Source organism: Motacilla alba, chromosome 2 (genome assembly GCF_015832195.1).
Source record: "Motacilla alba alba isolate MOTALB_02 chromosome 2, Motacilla_alba_V1.0_pri, whole genome shotgun sequence".
In the NCBI taxonomy this organism is placed as follows: domain Eukaryota; kingdom Metazoa; phylum Chordata; class Aves; order Passeriformes; family Motacillidae; genus Motacilla; species Motacilla alba.
In genome coordinates, this window is record NC_052017.1 from 70,467,091 (window position 1) to 70,489,088 (window position 21,998).

General features: G+C 42.6%; 1 protein-coding gene across 6 annotated transcripts in view; it reads left to right on the plus strand.

The window, feature by feature from the left end:
• RNF152 (ring finger protein 152) overlaps positions 1–21,998 on the plus strand; it is a 56,974-nt gene that overhangs the window by 18,111 nt on the left and 16,865 nt on the right. Inside the window, exon 1 of one of the 6 annotated variants that reach the window (XM_038128251.1) lies at positions 7,349–7,372. The exons of 4 other annotated variants lie outside the window; for them this stretch is intronic. The gene's annotated coding sequence lies outside the window, so the exon portion shown is untranslated. Of the gene's footprint in view, positions 1–7,348; positions 7,373–9,240; positions 13,497–21,998 lie in introns of those variants that run through there. One more of the 6 variants, XM_038128250.1, reaches the window with a different exon arrangement.

Genomic DNA, 21,998 nt, shown 5'->3' on the forward strand with positions numbered 1-21,998 from the left:
TCCTGTTGAATTCAGTGATAATTTGACCCTGGTGACATTCAGTGTTGTATGTTTCTCCCAAAGCAGCTTCTGTAAGTGAATGCAGTCTCAGATTCCCACACAGCCCTCTCCCTCCCCAGAGTTACTTTAGGTAGGTGTGCACTTGGGCTGAAGTGCTGCTGTGAGATGTCAGGGACATGCTTGAGTGTTGCTGAGCATCCCAGTATAGATGCAGCTGGTTTGGCATGGCTGTCTTGAGGGGTCTACCTCTGAAATCTGGACACCATTGTACTAAGAAAAGCAGACTTACCATCACCCAGGCTGTGTCTGTACTAGACAGTATAGCTGTGCTGGATGTGGTGAGCACATTTCTTCCAAACTTGGAGTGGAGGAAAAGACAGGCATTGACAGTAGAAATAGGAGTGTCAGAGGTGTCGAGCATTTATGGGATGCACATGCGATTCCTCACCCACTGTGCATTTTGATACCCTTTTTGTTGCTGTTGATGGTTAGACAATGCATACCTGTTGTCATGGGGCGTAGAGCATGGCCCTGCAGAGATCACCACTGTCAGGCTCTAATGTCAGAATATTATGTGACACCTTAGAGGGCCAAGGTAAATCTCAAATACCCATATAGATCTAAGTAAAACCAGATGCATCTGTCAAGGTGAGATGAAGGGAAGAACTGTATAGCTGGCTTCCCATCATGGTTTACAGAGGATGTGGAGCGTCAAGTCATGCTAACAAGGCAAAGTGCTATTCCCTTTCCCCACACAAAAACTCTGCCTGGCATCTCTGGCGTCCAGATGTAATTCTCTACACTGTTAGGGATATGTCACTTAGTGAAGAGAATGTCTCTTGCTTCACTTCTTTTCCCCTCCATAAACACCATCTCTGACCGCCGGTAGCTTTGCATGGTAGGTGACTGTGGTATCACGGACTCTTGGACAAGACTTTGCAAGTCCCTCCTCTGAAGGTGCCAGCCACCCAAGCTTCAGAAATCCTGAAGCAGGCAGATGTGTGGTAAAACGTGGCTGTGGTGTTATCTTTGCCAGTTCTTGTTAGATGTATTGTGCTACCCCTATACCTTTAGGGATGGTGCAGTGCTTTCTCTGTTAGCTTTTAAACTGAACTGAGCAGGTTGAACTGAGAGGGAAGGAGTGCAATGTTTCCATTATCAACCACAGCGGACTTTTGCATGGTGGAGCTTTTCCAGAAGATGTGCACTGAGAAGAGCTGGTGTGACCCGAGTGCCTGGGACGCTGCAGGCTCTGACTGACTGCACCTCAGAGACTTGATAGCTCCAGATTTTGGAAACTCTGCTATCTGAGGATGGGGAAAGATACAAGTGAAACTTGCTTTGGTAGGTGCACAAGATCATGTAAAACTTGTGGTGGTAGCTGCCAGCACCCCACAAGACCAGGTAAAAGTACTACTTAAAAGAAAGTCTGGGTGTATGTTTGCAACTGCGGACATACAAAGGCAAATAAGACTTTTTAAAAAGCATGAAGCATGCATAGGGAGCATGGTGTCAGACGCACTGCCTCTTGCCAGCTAATACCATCTTGCAAATAAAACAAGTTGGGTTGTTGCTATTGCAGCTGCTTTCCCTCACAAAGCAGGATGACCCAGACGCTGAGAAACATGTTGGCAATTGGCCTGAAGTCGGATGTATGCAAGGTAATTTACTTAAAAGACCCAATATAACAATTATCATTCTGCGTGAACACATACAGCTGTAATGTTTGCTTGCCAGTTGTGTTTTGTATGATGTTCTCCCTGAAGTTGCTCATTGGCTGCATCTACCCATGAACACAGAAACAGAGCCTGGAGATGATGGGCTTCTTCCCTGACATGCAGTTAGGAGCAGTGATTACACTTAAACAAGTTTTACTGTGGAGGTAGGAGGGATTCAGTGGCTTCGGCAGAAGACTGTTAGTGGGGTCATTTGGGTTCCAGGGCCTTGGGAGCTTTCCTTCTGACCTTGGGCAAAGCACATCAGCTGCTCAGTGCCTCTGTTCATAAAATCTGATTTGTGACAATCAGCTTCAGAGTAGGTGATTGATACTGGTTCTGGTTTCCTCCTCTGAAACAACCCCAAAATCCCCGAATGTTTGTGCATGGAATTGAAGCATAAAAGCTCCCTTTCTTCTCCCTGCTCTTTACCTCTGATAAAGGTGGAAGAAAGGGAGTTGTTCACAGCCATCTGCTGGAGGCATCCATTATGTTGGGAGCAGAGGCTGCCGGTTGTTCCACATGTTATTAATGATGAAAAGATATAAACATATGATCACATAATTGTGTTGCATTTCAATTGCTTACAAAATAATGATATCGGGGGAACAATGGGGTTACAAAATCAGGCAGACAAAAGCAATGAAGTTCCAGGACTAATGTTGCAGAACTCCCCTTTGCATCTGCATTATGATACAATCTTTAATTCTGTAATTGCATCATTTTTTCCCTTTCACAGAGTCCCTTTTTCACTGGATAGGTAATTGCTGCATAATTCATTTTCTCTTCCCCACATTTACTTTCTCCATGTGTCTCTACATCTATTTATTTTACACCCTACCCAGACCTTGAACTGAACAGTTGCTAATTCCTTCCTGGAGGGCTTTCTCAGGTAGAGAAGTTATTCTTGCAGCATATCAGGTGCAGGTATTGTCTGTGTTTTCATAGTTGAGGAATGAAGTCAAAGAGCAAATCAATCTCAGGAGATTGAAACACCTTCAGTTTTGGCTACATCAGAGAGGTACTTTGGGTATGATTTTATTTTTCACTCATCCCAGAATACCTGGCAAGATGGAGCAGTTCATCTGCTGGAAGCACAAGGACAGCTGATCTCAGCTGCTGGTGTCTGTAGATTAGCCCTAAATGCCTTGACTTGAGTGTGGAACCGCCCTGTTAGGGGTCACCTGAAGAGAAAACTGGTTTCAGAGACTTGCTGAGCTTCTTAAAAGGTTAAGTGTGAAGCCAAGGAGGAGGTAATTCCTGCCTGTAGGTGGTATGTCCAACTCCCTCATGCAAGGTTGTTGTCTCTTGCTTTGTTCACTAATGTTTCTGACATTCACTGAGAGAAGCAGGGTTTGAGGGATAGCCGCTTCTTTTATCACACAACCTTAACTGCCTTTTTTTGAAAGCAGTTGATTTCCAGAGCTCAAATGGTTTGTGATCATTGAATTTGAAACAGAGTCAGTGCAGATATATACAGAGGTGAGGTGAAGGTTGTATGGGCAGTCTTCATGATGATACCTCCTAATTTTGAAGTGATCAAGTTTGCAGTCTTTGTATTAAAAAATATCGCAGCTAGGTTTAATTTTATAACTGTACAAAGGGAAAAGCGGGAGATAAATAAAAATTAGGCCTTGTCATATGAATCTGCAGTGGCCTGAGTCATCCAGAGAGTACAGACCCTTGGGATGTAACATTAATTTCTAGCCCATGAGATAAGGGCCTAGTGAGGAAGCGCTGTTTGGTATGGATGGTGGTCAGTGGCTGGAGTGGGATAACATGCTCAGCAGGTTGTCCGGTTCCTGTATTGGAGGGCTTTGCAGCCCAGAGTCTGGATATCCTCAGATCCCAGTTAAGGATGGGTTCTGGTGCTTCCCAAGTCCTCTATAACTTGCCTGTGTCTGTTCTGCTCTGCACTGTGTGGCAACCTAGTCATCCCCTTAAACTTGCCCTCTCCAGTCCTCCCTCCTTTCCCCCTCTGTTTCTGTGCTCCCCTAATAAATGCCATCTGCTTCTCTCCATGTTCTTGGGTAGCATCACTTTAGCCTGTTGTTCTGGTGTCTTTTGCCATTTTCCAGAGGTCCCAGACAGCCTGGTACAGTTATGTACAATCTTGATTCCAGTGTAGATCTGTAATTTTTGCTTATTCAAACTGTAGGTGAAGGCCAGCCCAATGCCTTTGAAGCAAGCATTTTAGAAGATTCATCTTCCTTACTTTTAGACCAGAGCCATTACTATGGGATACTTTGAGATCAAGCAGTGGGGCTATGGCTGCTTTAGGCCAACTCTATTTATGCTTTATATCTAAAGAGTATGTTGTGTTCCACCCTGTTCCTCAGTATTTTGTTGTATGCAGTCTTGCTTGATGTCACCTACTTTCTATGGGGTGAAATATGATACTGAAATGGCAACAATTCATAGAGAGGAGCACTAGTTGCTCATGCTTTTTTATTTTCTGGAAATGAACAGCAGCATGATAGTGCAGGAAAGTGTGTTCAGGTTCTAGAGGCTGAGCTTCCAGCTGAAATGCAAGTTGGTGAGCTTGGCTGCTTTCCAGAAAAGTGGTGTCTGTTGTTCCAGCAAGTCATTAGATGTCTGCACTTCTGTCTTTCTTCTGACCAATTTACAGCAAGTCTCTTCCTACATCTTTATTCGGGGGGGTGGGGTGGGGAGTGGTTTAATACCAACCTCACGCAGCAGCAAGAAAGGACGACGTAGACGAGACGTAGACAATTTCTGATTGTTCAAATGAGCATAGCAATAGGCTTCCTTTTTGTATTTTAGAATTTTATGTTTCATTTTCCTAGATGAGGAAAAGTGGATGTACCAGCAAAGAAAATATGCTTGCTAGTAAATCTGGTCTTGGAACAGACCAGGCTGACCTGCAGTGAAACATTTGGGATGATAATAATTTAAAAGTCAGACTTGTGTTCTTGGGAGTTTGTGGTATAAATAATGGCCATGATCACTATAAACCATGTCAAACTAGATTAATAAAATAATGTCAGAGTGTCTTAAAAAGTTTCAGATGACTCCAAGGATTGTACATCTTTACAAAATAATTAATAAGCCAGATGCTAAAAACTGGCACCAGCCGGTTTTTCTCCTTGCATTGCCCCTGTGTGGAAGTCCAAGAGCCAGTATTTGATTACTGAACTTCATGTGTTGAGGAGAGACAATTAACAGGAACATGGGACTGGTCTTCAGCTCTTACCTGAATGTTCTTGGGGCTCCAGGGACTTTGTCAAGCCTTTGGAAGGTTACTGGGAGAAATGGCTTGAATCAATGGAGACATCTACACATCTTTTAAGAGGTGGGGGCAGGTTTTGTGGGGGAGAAACTAAACAGCAAAAACCACTGGCATAGGCATCTCCAGCCTATGGAGGTGGTGGTGAGCCTGTGTGCCTAGGATTTCGTCTGTGCTTGGATAGGCTTCACTTAATCCCTGATAGAACCTTGTTCTCTCTATTTTGTGTATGTGGTTTTCTTTTGAAGTAAGCATGTTTAGGCAGACCATCAGGCACTTTAAGTTGCAATAGCTCCCCTGGGAAAAAAACAGCTCCTCTATGGGGTGGCCCCTGTGTTAGGTGTGCCTTGCTGGCCTCTCTCCACCCCTGGTTTGCCTCCCTCCTCTCTTCTTCCTCACAGCATCTGTGGTCAGATGCTTAGAGGCAGGGACAGGGGCTGGAAAAAGCTGGCTCAGCAGAGGAGGTGGAGAGCCAGCTGATGCCACTATTAATGTTCTTTCAAAATTGATGGATGAGCCGATTACAAAATTGCAGAGGGAAGTGAAAGTTAACAGAATCCATGTTTTAATTGTATTCTGGATTGTTTTCAACAGCCAGCTTCTGAGGTGCAGGACAGATCAAGCATTTTTGTGAGGATGTTGATGTAGACTGCACACTGTACTGTTTTTAAAGAAGGAAAAAGATTGGCCAGTCTGTTTTCCACACTCTGCTGCTCTCAGTCTTCTTCACTTGTCCTGTGTGATAGTATGCTGTGTCTAGACAGTAAATCAGATCTGAAATACTGTCCCGATGCAGCTAGAGAAAAAAAGAGGCAAACACCTGTGGTGTCAAGGTCCTCAAGCCTGTAAGGGGTACCTAGGTTCTGGACTTGTAATTTCCTCTGTGTGCCCTTCATCCTCATGGAAAGGAGTGAGCATGGTGGAGCTGTCTGGCTGGTGGGTGACCAGCAGTGCTGGCCTTTAACCTGAGGGAGATTCTTTTTCAGCTGATGAAGCCCTCCTGCTCAATCTGCAAGTAGCAGTTGTGTGCAGCATGAGGTTTTCTTCTGGTCAGGTGTTCTACTTGAGTATGCTTCATCCAGGATTGGACCAAAACACTCTCTTCTAAGTTTGGTTTTTCTTCAGGTTTTAAATAAACCGATTTTCTTTGTAGTATTTTTCCTAGCTTTTCTTTCCTCTGTTACTGAGAACTTCTCCCCACAGGCTCCTTAATTCAAACATAACATGCTGTAATTCTGCATGTTTTGAAAAAGTACTTGTGTAGGTGGTTAAGAAAAGAAAGCATCAGTCCTTTCGCTTGCCTCCTCCTGCTTCCTCCCAAGTCAAAAACTGAGAATGGGACACCTTTCAGGAATGGGCTCTTGAATTTAAAGTCCTAGTCTCAAAGTCCAGGCATCTTTATCAAGCAAGTGCTCTTTTCCATCAGCTGCAGATGGAGTTGCATAAGAGAAGGTATCTTTGGTGTCTTGGAGGGCTGCTCTGTTTCTGAAAATGAATCATTTGAGGTGAAGATGGTCTTCTGCCTCAATGCTTTGGCAATGCTTTCTTCCATCTCTCTCATACCTTTGTAAGTATTGCTGGGATCCAGTTGGGCAGTGAGGAGCCTACCCCATTTCTCCCTACTTACCTTCATGGGGCAGCAGCTATTTGGCAGCAGCCATTCTTGTGGTGAGGTTTAGAAATTTGTTCCTCTGCCTTCCTTTCCTGCTATGGACCTGGTTGGTATTTTAATGTCTGTAAGCTAACATTAGGCAGGGTAGCACACCAAGGAGCTGGACTGCTGTAAGAGGAAAAGTTCCTCCCATTGTTGCAGGGAGGAAAATAGATGTGGTTGTGATCTCAGTGAGTTCCAGAGACACCTTAGCCAAGCAAGCAGTAAGTGGGGAAGATGAGCAGTGGATCGCAGCGGCTTTCTGACATCCTAAAGGACACAAAATCTTTGCAGTGTTTACTCTGAAAATATTCTCTCTGCCTTTCCAGAAGTGCGCTGTTTACACACAAGCAAACGCTGAGGTTTTGCAGCGTACGTGCTTGTGCTGTTTGTGCTGCGGGCACAGCTGGTAGTGCAGATAGGAGGGTTTCTCTTGTTCAGACGCTTGCTGCTTAGAAAGTAGAAATTTGCTGAGAGAGGCACTGGAAGCCCAGCTCTCCTTCCAGTGGGGTAGGGAACTGCTGGTGGAGGCTGAACTGTGCCACAGCAGAACCAGAGGTGCTGAAGTACTGGCACTGTTACTTGGAATATTTAAATCCTTTAAGCTTTTATTTTCCCCTTAGCAATACTTTCCAAATTATTTATTTAAAAGAAAACCTGAAATATGCTATTTTGCAGATGCTTGGGAGCCTGTTTTCTTCCCTCTGCCATGGTAGATCTGTTAACGTCAGTGACTACAGCTACAAGTTGCTTGTCCAGGTGAAGTTTGTCTTTGCTTTTGTGGTATCAAGCCCTGTTTGGTATGTTTTGATCTGATTCTCACAGAATTTCCTTTTGTTTGCTGCATTGTTGTGTATGCCAGTTTCCCTGTAAATGTTATGAGAACTGGCAGTATGGGCCTGATGCCGAGGGTAAGGGACTAATACAAATCCATTTATTTTTATTTTGGAAGATCTTGCAATTCACACTTCGCTGGCAGGGTGGTAATGGTGTTTCACAGAAGAATGCCTTTCTTTTCATTTTGATTTCAAAGTGCTCTAACAGGGTCCATCCACTGTCATAGGCATGGCAAATGATGCACCAGGATCAAGCAGGAGATGGGGTGGAAATGGGCCTGGGGGCATAGGATGAGCCTGGGTTTTGTTCAGGATAACAGAACTGCTGTGGCATCCCCAGAGTAGGGTGTGATGTCCCTGCGGGTCAAAAACAAGGTCATGTTTCCATTTTTTAGTTGCCAGGCCTGTGCTGTAGCCATTCTGCTGTGTTGCTTATTCAGTGTTTTGTTTTAGGGGGCCTGAAGATGTGTTGCCGTGGCTGAGCAAGGCATCCTCTGTGAGATCTGAGATCCCTGCCTGAGCAATACCTGGCTGTTAGGGGTGTGCAGAGCCAGGGACAGAAGTAGCTGAGGGTTTGCTTTGGCTGCTGGTGTGTGGCTGTGCTCAGCAGGCTGTGGGATGTACAGAGCATTGTCATGCTGAGGCTCTTCCAGTGGGACATGACAGCTTTGGCACCCAGGGCTGCGCAGTCTGAGGGCACAGTGTTTAAGCTGGAGAGACACTTGATGGGAGGTCAAGATGGTTATTTGCATTACTGATGAGATGATTAGTAGATTGTGTTCATGGCTCTCATTAGAGACCTGTGGAAGATTGGGTTCAAACAGAAGGATCTCTGTGTGTGTGTAATTTATGAGGGCTGCTGCTCAGACCTTCATTCGTACTCTTAATTGTTCCACAGTGGCAGTGGGGAGGAGAAGCTGGAAAATGCTAATTGTGTCCTGTCCTCTCAAATGGGAGCAAAGTCGGCCATGGCACGCAGTCCAGAGGCTCAGATGCTCCTCTGTGCTGTGGATCAGCAGTGTAGGGCAGGGGGATCTGATTTTCATATCCTGATGATTAGCTTTCTTTGTATAGAAGTACCCATTTTTTAAAAATAGCTGAAATCAAAGGGCCAGGCTCTTTGGTACAAAACTGTTTGTTCTTGGTACTTGTCACATGCTTAGTTGACTGAATTAATCAAATGGAAAATGCTTTTTCCCAAACCAGAAAAGTTCTGTGCAAAGAAATGTACTCCACCTAATTTTTTTTTAAAAGCAAAATACAAAGATCTCTCTTCTCTGCTTCCTTCTCTCACCCTCTTTCTTCTGTGTTTCTCTTGGTGGCAAAATGAGAAAAGTAAAAGTAAAAGGTTGAAGATGATGTTTTGTATGGGCATTCACACATGTATGTACGGAGGAAAACACCAAATTATATAGAAGTTTCTGATTTACCAAAAGAGGCTGGTAAAAAAAATCAGTGATTTATGTAAGTTTGCTTGTATGAAAAAGTTGCATTTACCAACTTGAAGTAACAAGTTTGCAATTTATTCCACTTTGTATTCTGGTGGTACATTAACTTACTTTTCCAATTTCTTGCTGCTGCATATCCTTTTCTAACTTACAGCACAGTTGCTGTTCATGTAAAACTAGTCTAGGGTATTGAATAGGCATGTCCAATTAATTTTCTTTCAGCTCATTGGTTTTTTTTTTTTGTTTTGTTTTTTGTTTTTGTTTTTGTTTTTTTTTTTTTTTTTTTGTTTTTTTTTTTTTTTTGTTTTTTTTTTTTTTTTTTGCTATTAATTAGTACTAGAGGTGGTGGCGACTCTTAGTTCTGAAGTGTGCAGTGCACTTCTTCATGTGTCCTGACCAGCGTCACAGTTCAGGAGCCTCTCTTCTCCATTTCCTTCGTGACACGTGTCTGAGCAAAAGCCAGTGACTGCCTCAAGAGGGTCTGAAGTCATGGGTGTGATGTGCTGCATACTTCTCAGATGTATCAGCTTCCCCCTTTTGTAAATCCTAAGGTGCAGATCCTTTTATATTTCAGCATGGCTTGCTTGTTCAGTGAAAGGGATGCCTGCAGTTGTCTAGGTGGATGAAACTGGTTTTGGGTGTTTCAGTACTGCCAGACATGACAGAAATTCTGAGCTTCTTTGTGTGAAATGTGTCTCTTCCACGAGAGGAAAGTCCTTGACTGTACTTTCAAAACCTGGGTTAAGTAATTGCTCTATGACCACATTAACATTTTCTTTTCTTGCCACTGTTCCAATCGTGGAAAGATTTGCAAGCAAGAAAAATGAAGAGTAATATAAGGGAGCAGATAGTTTGGGGGTTTGGTTGTTTTGCTTCCTTAGTGCATCTTATCTGCATCTGATTTCTGGCAGCATTTTATGACCTTCAGTGGATCTCATGAGTGTTTTCCATTCGAAGCTCCAAGCAGACTGAAACCAAGCAAGCCGGAGCACTGAAAGCTCTGAACTGCCCAAAAGGAAAAGCTTCTTGCATCAGCTCTTCCTCTTTTCTCCTGTGTTAGTGAGAACATTGAAGGCAATTGTTTAAACCAGCCGAGCTTTACTGCAAAAGAAAAAAAGGAAAAAAACCACAAAACTGTCAACATTTGGAGATAAGTACAAAGAGGAAAGACCACTCCTATTCCTCCTCAAGGCAATCCCAAATTTATTGCTGGCCTTATTTCAATACATTTTTAAAGCTTTTGAAGATCAACTGCATCTGAAAACAGAGCTGTAGTTTGGTTGTAGTGCACCTAGGAAGTGAGGATTAGTCTTGTGTGTCAGGATACATGTGTTTAGACTATCTGGAGATTGAATATTCTCAAAGTGAAAACTGGGAGCCATCTAGGCATTAGCTGAAGATGAAAAGGTTTTTAAGTCACAAAAATCATAAACAGAAGAAATGCAAGTTGCATTTCTTTAGTGCTGCATAAAAGGAAATTGCTAAACATGTTCATTTGGTAAGCAAATGGGTTCATGAACTGTATTGTATTGCCTTTTTTTTTTTGTAAATTTCATCAACTTCTGTACTAAGATAGATTGCTGGCACGTTACCTTCTGTAGCCAAAAATCAAGAAGAAAGAGGTTTGTAGGAGTAGCAATTTCAGCAGACTGCCTGGAATCTCAAACTGCTTATTAGGTTTCTTTGAATTATTGGGTGATGTATTTGGTAGCTGGTGCTTTGTATCAAAAGTACATAATGTAAATAAATTCAATTAGAATAGTGCTCATACACTTTCTGTCAGTCTTTTGACTGGATTTTGCTAGCTTTGTAAAGCACAAAACTCCAGGCATTGGCAAAATTTCTTCTTGTGAACTCCTTTCCTGTAAAAAGCTGGTGCAAAGTAGTTCTGCTCTATCAAAGGGAGGTGTGCAGCTTCTCCTGAAACCACACAGGTCTCTGTGCTACTTTGAGGATGCGTGTTGGTGATTTAGCTCTTCCTTCATCACAGATCAAGGGTCCCTCTTTCCTGGTGCCCTGGCTGCCACTGCAAAGCCTCCTTACAGATCTTGCACTGGTAGAGGGAGGTGCCCCTGCCCTTCCCTGTTGAGAAAGGATGCTCAGCATCTGGGAGGTACAGGCACCATGTTGGAAGCCTTGCTCTCCCCAAGAAAGCTGAGGCAAATTGGAAAGAGCTAGAGAAGCAGGGTCCTGCAGTCCACACACTGTCTGCTTCCTAGGTCGTAGTACAGTGGCTTTTTAGAAGCAGTGAAATTAGATGGCCATGTGCCCAGTGCAAGAAATTATTCACTCCACTGTATTTATTTTTATAGTGAAATTGCATTTTCATATCTCCGTGAGAGAGACTGTAGCCGGATACAAACCCAGTGAAGCATTTCTTTTTGTGGACATAGCGACTTTGGCACAGCTGTGATGAAGCTCGCTGCTCTCTTCATGAAAACACACTGAGCTGGGAATGCTGCTGGTTTGCATCCTCTCTGAGGAAATTTGGCGATGCAGTTGTGGTGGATGGAGATTGTATTTTGTCACACTCCAGATCGATGCTGCTGTGCAGGAAAAGATGCGCTGGACAGGCATAGCTTTAGTAAAGTTTACGTGACTGTGATTTCACAGTGAAACCTGGGATTAAGAACTACCTAGAAAATAATTTAACTTCACTTTCTAGTGACTCAGGAATGCAAACACTTTAATTTTCAGGCCCATTTCTTAAAGGGGTTTTACATTTCGGTGCATTGAAATGAATATGCATGTGAAAGCTTGAGAGCATGAAGTCTGTGCTTGTGAATTGGGCAGTTAGTGGTTTGGCCCACCTGCATTTTGTGTTTACATGCAAAGTAATTTGCATTAGCAGTAAAGCATTCCATGTGCATATAGCATGTGTACACTAACAAAGTAGTTCTGAGAAATATAGGAGGCCATGTAGTTAGGACGGGCTACTTATTGGAGTCACTAAATTGTGTCTTGTCTTAAAAACAGAAAAGGGGAAAAAAATGGAAGTGATATGGTGGGGATTATGTGATTGTTTTAGTTAGGATCCAGTCCACTTAGAGTAATGCAGTCTGCTCTTGATCTCAGAGAATTACTCAGGGCTCTGTTTCAACTGGTCTCCAAAATGACTCAGTGTAAGAACCGAGGTCATGTGGATTTTTTTAAAAAGACTTATTGGACTAATTAGGCTATGCTATGTGGCTTAGTAGTAGTTAAGCATGCCCAGTGTTACTGGTAAGAGTTCAACCTTAAGTTTTCTGCTGGAAGCAACTTCCCTTCAAAATGCAGAGATGAGCAGCAGTTGTGATTAGAGATTGTATAATACAAACCCCAAAGCATTGTAGAAATTATGGGGAAAGGAAAGAGGCTGTAGAAACTGGAAGGGGAGTTAATTATATGACAAAGGATCCACTGAAAAAGCAGATGGCTTAACATTCAGTGTTGCTTGGAGAAGATGGATTGTATGAGTGTTTAGTAAGTACTTTGACTGAGTCTGTTCATGTGCATATTATATATATTAAAAAAATGTGTCTGCTGTGATTTTGTATAATGGCTTATTATGTAGTTGTTAGAACAAGGCAACAGAGAAATAAGACTTCCAGATGTACTTCTTATGCTCGTTACAAACATTTGGTTCCTCTCTCTCCACCTTTGGACATGCCGAATGTTGCTTGCATGTTATCTGTGTTCCCCCTTGCTTCCTGCTCGCTCTCTGTCCCTACCCACCTCCTGCCCCTGCCCTGGCCTCCAGCTCCCGTAGGGAGTCTGGTGTCTATTCTGTTCTTCTCTCCTGCTGCCTTCTCCATCCTCTTCACATACTTTCTAAACTTCAGTAATACAGGTGTAAATCAGGCAGAGTTTTAGTTCCTCCTTAATTTCTGTAGCACATATAAGTTCAAAAGATTTAAAAAGAAATTTAATAAAGGTCTTTGTCCAGTGTTTGTTTCCAGATACTGTAAATGATTGGTGAAGACCTTAGATTATTTCTACAAGGAAACTCTCTTAGTATAAACTTTGCCAAATTCTACATGACTGAAAAAAATTATGTGTTCCCTTGACCCATAATTCCAGGGGGGTAATTTTATTGAGGTTTGTACTCAGGTTTTGTATTGTAGGAAGTTTCTGTCTACTAAGGAAGAGCCTTCTTCTGTCACATACTGTTTACTGTCCAGAGGCAAATTTCAAGTCTGGAAGGATGAGGCCATGTGCCATTGGGAGGGTTCTCTCAGAATCGGGTTGCCAGACCAGAAGGCAGTATGATCAGATGAGCCAGAATGTGCAGTGGGGTGTTTTTAGTGATTTTCATCAATTGCAGGAAGACAGGGGACTGCCTGGCAGTTCAGAAGGCCTGCTGGGCAGATGCACTGAACCAGTAAGAACATATTGAAGCAATGCTGTGTTTTGTGCCTGTGGTATCCATGGACAAGTGTTGGGTTGTGTCAAGACCATCTTTGCTTTTGTGTGACACGTTGGCCTTGTGCTGCCAAAGGTTACAGGGTGGCATTGGGTGCCTGTTTGTCCCAGCATAATGTTCAGCGTGGTGTGCTTCCTCCTCGGCTTGGCTTTCTGGTTGGATTTTGATCCAAAAGAAGTAACTCCTGCCACCAGGGGGTGAGTACAGCATGGATATGGATGTTATACACAACCTGTCGCTACTAGGCCTGCCCAGTTTAGTGGTGGCCAGCACTGAGTCCGGAGGAGTTCTTGCCTTTTCAGCTGTGCTTGGTGTTGGCACAGCCTAAGCTAAACTTAAGCTGCCTGAATACCAGCTTAGCTAACTTATTGTTCTTTGCTACTATTTGGTCTTCCCAGCACAGACAAACATCGCTTCATTTCTCCTCTTCAAAGGCTGTTATTACTCGCTGCTTTTTTAATTTCTTCCCCCCCTCCCAGTGACACCTCCAGTAATGTTTCATTGCCATGCAAAATGAGGAAAGCACTTTGTCAGCAGCCTACTTCAGGCAGAGAAATTTATATCTTTGAGAAGCATATCTACAGAACGGCAATTACTCAGATCATCAATATTTATATAGCAGATAATAGACATCATGGACAAGATGAATATTGTCAAGAGCAATAGCTGTTGGGAAGGGAGTGGGATGCAAATTATATTGCTAGGTTTCTTTAAATGGGATAATTATTTAACTTTCAAGGGATTGGTGAAAATAGCTTAGAGTCTGAATTAACTGTTGGGTGGGAGTTCATCTGTTTCTAGAAAGTAAAGGAAGTGCCTCCTCCTGTCTACCCTCAGTTCACCAGTGAAAGCTGCCTGGTGTATTGTCCCTTGCATGTGGCTTTAGCTGAAGGCAGTAATGCTGCCAGTCTCTGAATGAGGAATCATAAAAAATAACAATAAAGTAATCAAGCAGCTTGTTTTGAAAATTAATTTTTGTTACTTCTGGTTGAGATGGAGACACAGTCACACATGCTTTGATTTTAAAAGCTGCCCCCCTGTGCTCAGGGAAAGGTGGCCATGCTAGGGCAGTTTTTAACCAGAGCTTTGCAGCATGCTGCCTGCCAGCTGATGTGCTGCTGGCTGCCTGATTGGACGGGCAGCCCAGTGAGTCCCTGTCTGGCCTCCTGGTCGGAGGGACTGCCCAGGTCATGGCTTCCTGTTTGCACAGGAGATGCAGCTCCTGAATTCTGCAAAGAGAATGCCTCCTCCCACCCACCCTTTTTAACCTTTTTATGGCAGTGTGATTATTTGTGGGGCTTTCATTTGCTGGCATGAAAGTCGGCTTGCTTGTCCTGTTTTTGAGATGTATTAAGTCAAAAACTAAAGCCCACTGCATGTGGGTTGTTTGCTAAAGATAATTTATTTGCTGACTTTTTTCTTCTGCACGTCAAATGCCTCTGAATAGCTCAATTTTTTCTTTATACTGACTAACTCTTCATGTGTGACTTCAGATGAGTGTCTGAAACCCTGCACCCTCCTGACTTCTTTCAGCTGAGGGGGAACAGTGGATGGGAAGGTACAGTACTTGAAGTTCAGTGTTTAGCTCAGTTGGGTTGGCTGTCATTTGTAGCATTAATCACATGGTTTTCAAAACATTAAAGCAACTTGGGAACATTTGCAACAGAGTTGGTCCACCACAAAAGATTTAAAGTACCGCAGTACCAAGCCTCTGGGCTCTGTGTTCTGTGGGATGCATATAACAAGGCTTCTTGTGCAATGACCAGAGAAAAGCTGGAATAGCATTTGCAAAAGCTGGCATCCTTAATAAGGAGACACATGAACTGGCTACAAGGGAAGATCAAGATGAGGACTTTTAAGCTGGTATCCCTCTTTCTGTTGCACAAAAATCATTTGAACTTCTCCTTTTTATTCCTTCCTGGGGTTAGGTACCTTCTGTTGAGTTGTAAGCAGTGGAGGAGCTAGGGCTTGCTGCCTCTGAGTTAGGTCTGATACTGAGTTCCCACCTTTATCTAGCAGCTTTTGATCATGGATGTTTTTCTCTTCATAGGTAAATCCATTACACTGCCTGGATTCTAGCCCTTTTTCAAATTAATTTTTAATATAATTAAACATTGGAGCAGGGACAGGAGCTTCCTTCCCCTCACACTCACTTTTCCTTTCTGACCTGGATATTGAATTATGCACTTTGAAGTGGAATGGGGTTAAGGAGCAGGCATTAGTGAAGCTCTCCTGAACTACTGAAATTCCTGGTACTTGAAACTTTAATCTGTGAGAAGGGAAAAGAATACTGTAATTTAGTCAGATTCACCCTTTGTGAAGAAAAGTTTCCTTCTGCTGTGAGCATACCCAGGTTCTTGTGTGGGCTCACTGAGTCTGCTACTGGCATGTGACTTGGGGAAGTCCTGACCCTGTTGCATGCAGCTCAATTTGAACTGAATGCTTGTTTGAAGCTAAATTTAGGCCAGCTTAGATCTTGCTATTGCAGGTGAAGCTGAGATCTCCAGTGACATCGGTATGAATAGTTTAGATGCTTGTTCCAGTGCATAACTGTATTAATGGAGGTGGTTTCTAAATTGCAGATCACAGACCCAGTATTGCAACTATGCGTTTTTCAACTTCTTCTGAGGTAGTACCCCATAAGTTTTAATGATCATGGTGTAATCTTTGCTGGGAATTTAAACTTGCAGTCAATAGGCTTACTTTTGTAGTTACCTTTCCCAGATCCCTTTGAGGCTGCCACTCTTGACACTCTGTTGAAAGACTGTCTGCAAAAGGGTTAATTTAAACATTATCATCTGTCTGAGGTTCTGCCTTGAGGAAAGTAAGACTGGATACTCCTTGGAGAGGGTACTGTGATTCTCAAGTCAGCCACTTTCATAGGTGAGCCAGCCCTGTGACAGATGCATTCATTGCTCCTCCAGGTGCATTGCAGCTTGGAATAGCTTTTTTTTCAGAGTAAGGAGAACAAGGGGCCATTGAAAAGAGCAGGTTATCAGCACTACTGATATGCTAGATTATTGGATTGTGTTGAAATAATTAGTTCTAGTTTTTTTCATCGGGCTAGATTGTTTGTACCTAATTCTCTGAATAGGTTTTATTTGTTTTTTTTTTTTTTTATTGGGGTAACTTGCACAGAGATCCTGGAGGCGATGAAAAGGATTGCTTTTTCCTCATGCTTAATGAGATACTTTGCTGTGTTTTGGCTGTCTTGTCCCATTGCTAAGCCCTGACATATTTATATTCTAACTTGAGGGTGAAGTATTAGTGGCATGAGGAAATAGTGTGTTTGCAGTGTCCAGAAGCCATGAGCCTCTCTTAATTCCATTCCACTTCAGTGTCAAGCACTGGGCCACCACCATGAAGACTCCACATCAAGGCCTTTCTGTCAGGCTTTCTGTCAGGACAAACTAGCTAAAGCCTTGAGAGATTTTGGTGAGTTAAGTGTGTAAAGATCCAGTCCTGTGTAGTGATTTTGTTTTAAGGCAGAAATGGGAAGAGCTGCATGGTGAAGGATGGGGTCAGGGATATATTGGTACAAAGTTTCAAGAATGTTCTTAGAAAAATCCCTCCTCCTTAGCTTCTGAGCAGTACAAGGGTGAAGCTGTTTGCTTCTTCAGTTGGTTTTAAGCTGGTTTGAGGATTTGCCCTGCATTGCCTTCTGGAATAGTTTTTGTGCATCCTAATTTCGTCAAGATTCATTGGTTTGTTTTATGGAGGGACACTGTCTCCGCCCCCCCCAGCCTCCTTTCACTGAGAAATAGAACTGAAGGATTAGATTTAGGAATGCTAGCACCATACCCCATGGGAACTGTAATTAGCATACTTTATTTCCCATTCTTCCCTTGAGGTTTAGCTTTATGGCTAACTTCCATCTCCTCTTTTAAAGTATAGTTGCCGTTGTGGTTATGGGAGATGCAGTGTAGCTGGGAAGCCCAGTCCCTGTTGGAGGTTGGGAACAAGGGTTATCCTGTCTGTGAGTACCTTGAGCTGGAGTAAGCAGCACTTCACAGTTCTGAAAATGGACTACCAAATTTCCAATATTTAGTAGAAAGGCACCACTTCCTTTAATACAGGTGGAATAGCTGTTCATTTCATATAATTCATAAGGTGTTAATTTGAAAATTCTTAAGTTTTCATGAAAACCCACTTTTCTCTATTTTAAATTAATCATCTTGGCTTAATTTGCAAGCACAAAATACCACTTTCATGGGCTTGTCCCATGCTAACGAAGCGTGATACTAGGATACTGAAATTAGTTGTGAGTTCAAAGTGTAGCAAGTAGGGGGATGTGATATGATTTACCTGAGGAGACCTCTTGTTTGGCATAAATATGTCTGACATGTGGAATGGAGCTAGACTGGCAACAGGAATAAACTACTCTTCAGACTTCAGATTTTGCTTTCTGAAGTAGATGAGATTCCCTTCTTAAAACAGAAATCAGCAGAAATGCTGGAATTGTGTTAATTGAACAGACTGATAGTCTGTGGAGTAGGAGATGTGTCAGTATGAAGTTCAAGGGTGTGTAGAAGACAGAAGCTGGTCAGCAATAGCAAATTAGTTAGAATTCAGTGAGGTTGTAGTACTCACAAATTTGCTTTCAATAACCAATGAGCTATTTTTACTAGAACTGCTTACACTGCTACTTTTATGGTTGGCTAATTAGCAACTCCCTTCGGACAGAAACACGACCCTACTGAAAGTCTTCAAGCATACAGAAACTTGGATTTTTTAATCCTCTCAATTTCATAGTGTCTTCTGCCTTTCAGCTTACAATCTTTTGCAAGCTGCCACTCTCCGTGTTTGTGTGACTTCTACAGAAAACACAAGTAATAGTAGTTGAAAGGGAGTTCTAAAATAGATCATGAAATCTAGGGCATGTCAGGATGATTCTGAGGTGGTCTTAAAAAATCCACTGGTTGTCTTTGAAAGCTTTTGCTGAATGTTTGAGATTTAGCCTTTCTCCTCTTTATCTAAAGTTTGGGAAGGTCTGTTGCTCCCAAACAACACATGTCACATGTGTTGGCATTTGGGAATTTGACCAGGATGGTTTCTCCACTGCAAGGATTCCTGGGCAAGTCTGGCTCAGATCTGCTCCTGAGAGCAGTTACTGTGAAAGGAACTTCACCCAGCTCAGTGGAACTGCTGTGTATGGAGTGGCCAGTGGCAGAAAGAAGTGCTGGCAGAATTGGACCCAGGTTTTCACAGCTTTAAAGAAATTGTATGCTCACCTACGAAGTGTCTGTGATACATTTCCTTAGACTCATATATCAATTTATAATTTTATTAATGTATAAAATAAACTAATTCATGCTATCATACTGGTACTCCTGAACATCTTTGCAAAAAGGCAAGGTAAACAAGTGAAGGACATTTTGGTAAGAAAATGTGCATTTTAAGAGTTTATTTTGCCCATAATCAAAAGCAGTTTAGGGAAGAAATTCCCTCGCACTGATTTACCTCCTGGAGTCCTGATGTACTGTGCAGATCTCTTCTGATGCAGCTGCATCCCTGACACAAGAAGGTGTGAGCTGGGCTACTTAGGGTAGTGAGGAGTTATTGGAAGAAAAGTTAGAATTGTGTGGCATACTGGCTTTCCTTCCTTATGTCCTTATGTTTGGAGTTAGTGTGAGCCAAAAATAAGTGGCAGTTTTTGGTGAGGGGCAGTGGACATGCAATCCCACAACTACAGGAACTTCATGGTTGTAGGTCTTGGAGGAGCTGCCGCGAAAAAAGCCTTCTTATCTTCTATGTTAATGGGTGGTTATGAAATGAGAACAAAAAAATTTATGATCATGAGCTGGCAATTTCAAGAAGACAAATCTACAAATTTGTCTTTAATAAAATTATAATACTGTTGCTTTTTCAAATGAAGAGGGACACAGAGGTCCATAACCTGTACTTGTGCATTTTTAAATCGGGATAATGCTGAGTTGGAGTTTTTCAGCTCACTCCTTTAAAGGTCTAATTTTCTAGCATTCATGCTGATTTCTTTTGTGTCATTTTAAACAATATACAATAGCATTTTTCCATCAGCAAAGGCTTGTGCATTTCAGTGACCTTTACTGCTCTCTTTAGAGGGGTTATGTGATCAACATACAGGAATGAAATTATTTAATGATTTTTTTTCCTTAAAAGAGGTCATATGTCTTTATTCTTATGATTGTACAACTCACACCTGTGTCTTGCACCTGGGTTCTTTATTTTGAGGAGCCTGAAAGTCTGCTTGCAAAATCTGAGCTCATTTGCAAAAATCAAGCTAAAAAAAGAATATATGTGGATAAAACTATTGTCTTTAAAGCAAGAAGATTTTATGCTAATGTTCCTCCTTTGGTCTCTCACCCCCATTAAATATATGATATTTTCTTCCAAATTTCACAGAATCATGTAACTTACAAAGTTCTATTGACTAGTCAGTGCCAGAGAATTTTATGTGCCTTTCTGAACCCACTTACAAGGCACTTGCCTGCTTTTTGCTGCTTGGCAACATTAAAGCTCCTGAGAGTCCACACACTAATAGCAGTCTCCTCACTAGAGGTGGAGGTTTATTGCACCTAATAGCAAGGAGAGTGCTGAAGCCTCATCACCCTTTAGTTCTGCTTCCTGATCGTGTGGGTGGGATATTGAGGAGAACATGCGTGCATCTGTTCAGGGACATCTGTTGAAACAGGAGATTCAAGTTAAGTTCTTTGAGCAACAGCTGTGTGACTGTGAACTTAGAAATACTTCTGGTATTAACTAGTGACACGCTTCATTGCTGCTCTGTGTATGAGTTACAGTTATGCTTCATAACTTGTCTTTCCACAGGTGAATATTTTATGGTCCACATCCACAGCGAGATAGCAGCTAGGAAGGCAGAGTAAGCATGGACAGTTGCCTCATTCTTTCCATGCTGTCAGCCCATCTTTGTGTGTTAAAGATAACTTACTCTAAAAACATGTTTTGGGCAAACTTGGTGCAGAGCATATAGTGCATAAACCTTGAGCTGCATTGTGCCTCTTTCAGTGGGTGATACTAGTGCACCACCAAGAAAAAAGGTGTTTATAGCTTGTGAGGAAATGAGTTTGAAATTCAAAATACAAAGGAGTTCCCTATACACAATGGATGTCATGGCACTGATTGTGGGGCCTGTTCTGCGAGAAGGACACATTACTTTGGTTTTATTTGTTGTTCATATCCACAGATATGACCTTAAACTTTTCCAGTTTTGTGTCTATTTATATTTGGGGTCAGTTTGGAGGGAGGGGGGCAGGGAAATGCCACTGATCCACTGACATATATAGGAAAGGAAAGGAAATTACTTTATGACAAATCTTTTCTGCTATTTCCACATGAGCAGATGGACCCTATGGTACAGGTTTGCCTTTAAGGAGAGTTTAAGCAGTAAATACTTTGGTTATTGTAAGAGGGCTGGTTATTTTCCATGTTTGTGTAGCTTTTAGGTAATTATTCATAAAGACTTCTGATAAAAATGCAGGCTTTTTTTTCCCCACCCAGTTGTATAAATCTTCAGTACTTTTAAACTCTAAATTTTTCTAGGGTAGAACGATGTGAAAATTGCATCTTTGTCAAATGAAGCAATTAATTACCTCTCTAAATGTTGACTGCTGTGCTTGATGCCTAGAGTTGGACAAAACAACTGTCTTACAGTTTCTTTAAAATTTCATTTTTGGCACAATCATTCTGGGTTTAAGGATACCTCCTTCTGTCTCCCTCAAGTTGCACAGTGTTTTCAAGGGCCTAATTTTGAACATTGAAGGATTGGGAGTGTTGTCAGCAGGAGCGAAACAAGTGATTACTGTGAAGAGTTGGATGGGAGATGGTAAGACCAGGAGGGCCACAGCTCTTTGAGGTGGATTTATTTCTTCTGGCCGCTGAGACATCTAGATAGAGGCTTTACTGACAGTCAGTGTTTGATTGGAAGAAGTGCTGGTGTGACTGGCTTTGCTGTGGGAGGAGTGCGAGTGTTGGGGCAAGGCTGAAGGCTCACAGCAGGGTGGGTGTTTTTACCCTGGTGCCTTGGGGAACCATCTGTAGTGACACTTCCTAGCCATGCAGGTGAGTGCTGTAGCTGTTCTGTGTGTGTAGGGCACAGCTAAAAATAAACACAAATGAACTGGTCTCCTAATTGCTGGAGTTTGGTTTTTGTTGGTGGTGCTGTCTTAAAGCAGTAAAAGCCAGCTTTGCTTCAGCTCTGTGCTGTGTTGAGAGGAGCGTAGGAGAGTGGTGGGAGGCAGCAAGATGCTGGCACTTCTGCATGCACAAGGTGGGAAAGCCACTGTTGGGGCCCTGTGGGAGCTCTCCCCTGGGTCAGGGAGTGAGTGATGAGCTCAGGGCTTTGGGTGTGCTGGTGTCCCTTTCTCATTTCTAGAAAGGACTGCACAAGGTGCATCTCAGCGTGCTGCTGCATCCCATCCAGCACTAAAGCTACGACTGGCAGCACTTTACCCTGCTGTTTGGGAAAGTGGAGATGATGATCCTAAACCAATCCTCCTGAGGGGTGCTAAAGGCGTAGTGGGACAGCCAAGCAGAACTGGCTTCCTTGGTCCTGCTAGCCCTGGTGCTTAATGGTTTGTATTCTGGAGTGCCACCTGCTGGCACCTCTTTCTTTGCTTGCTCTTTTCTAGAGGCACCTGCTCCAGAAGATGAGAACACAGAGCAAAAAAAGCATGAATGTTAATAATAGGAATAGCAATACT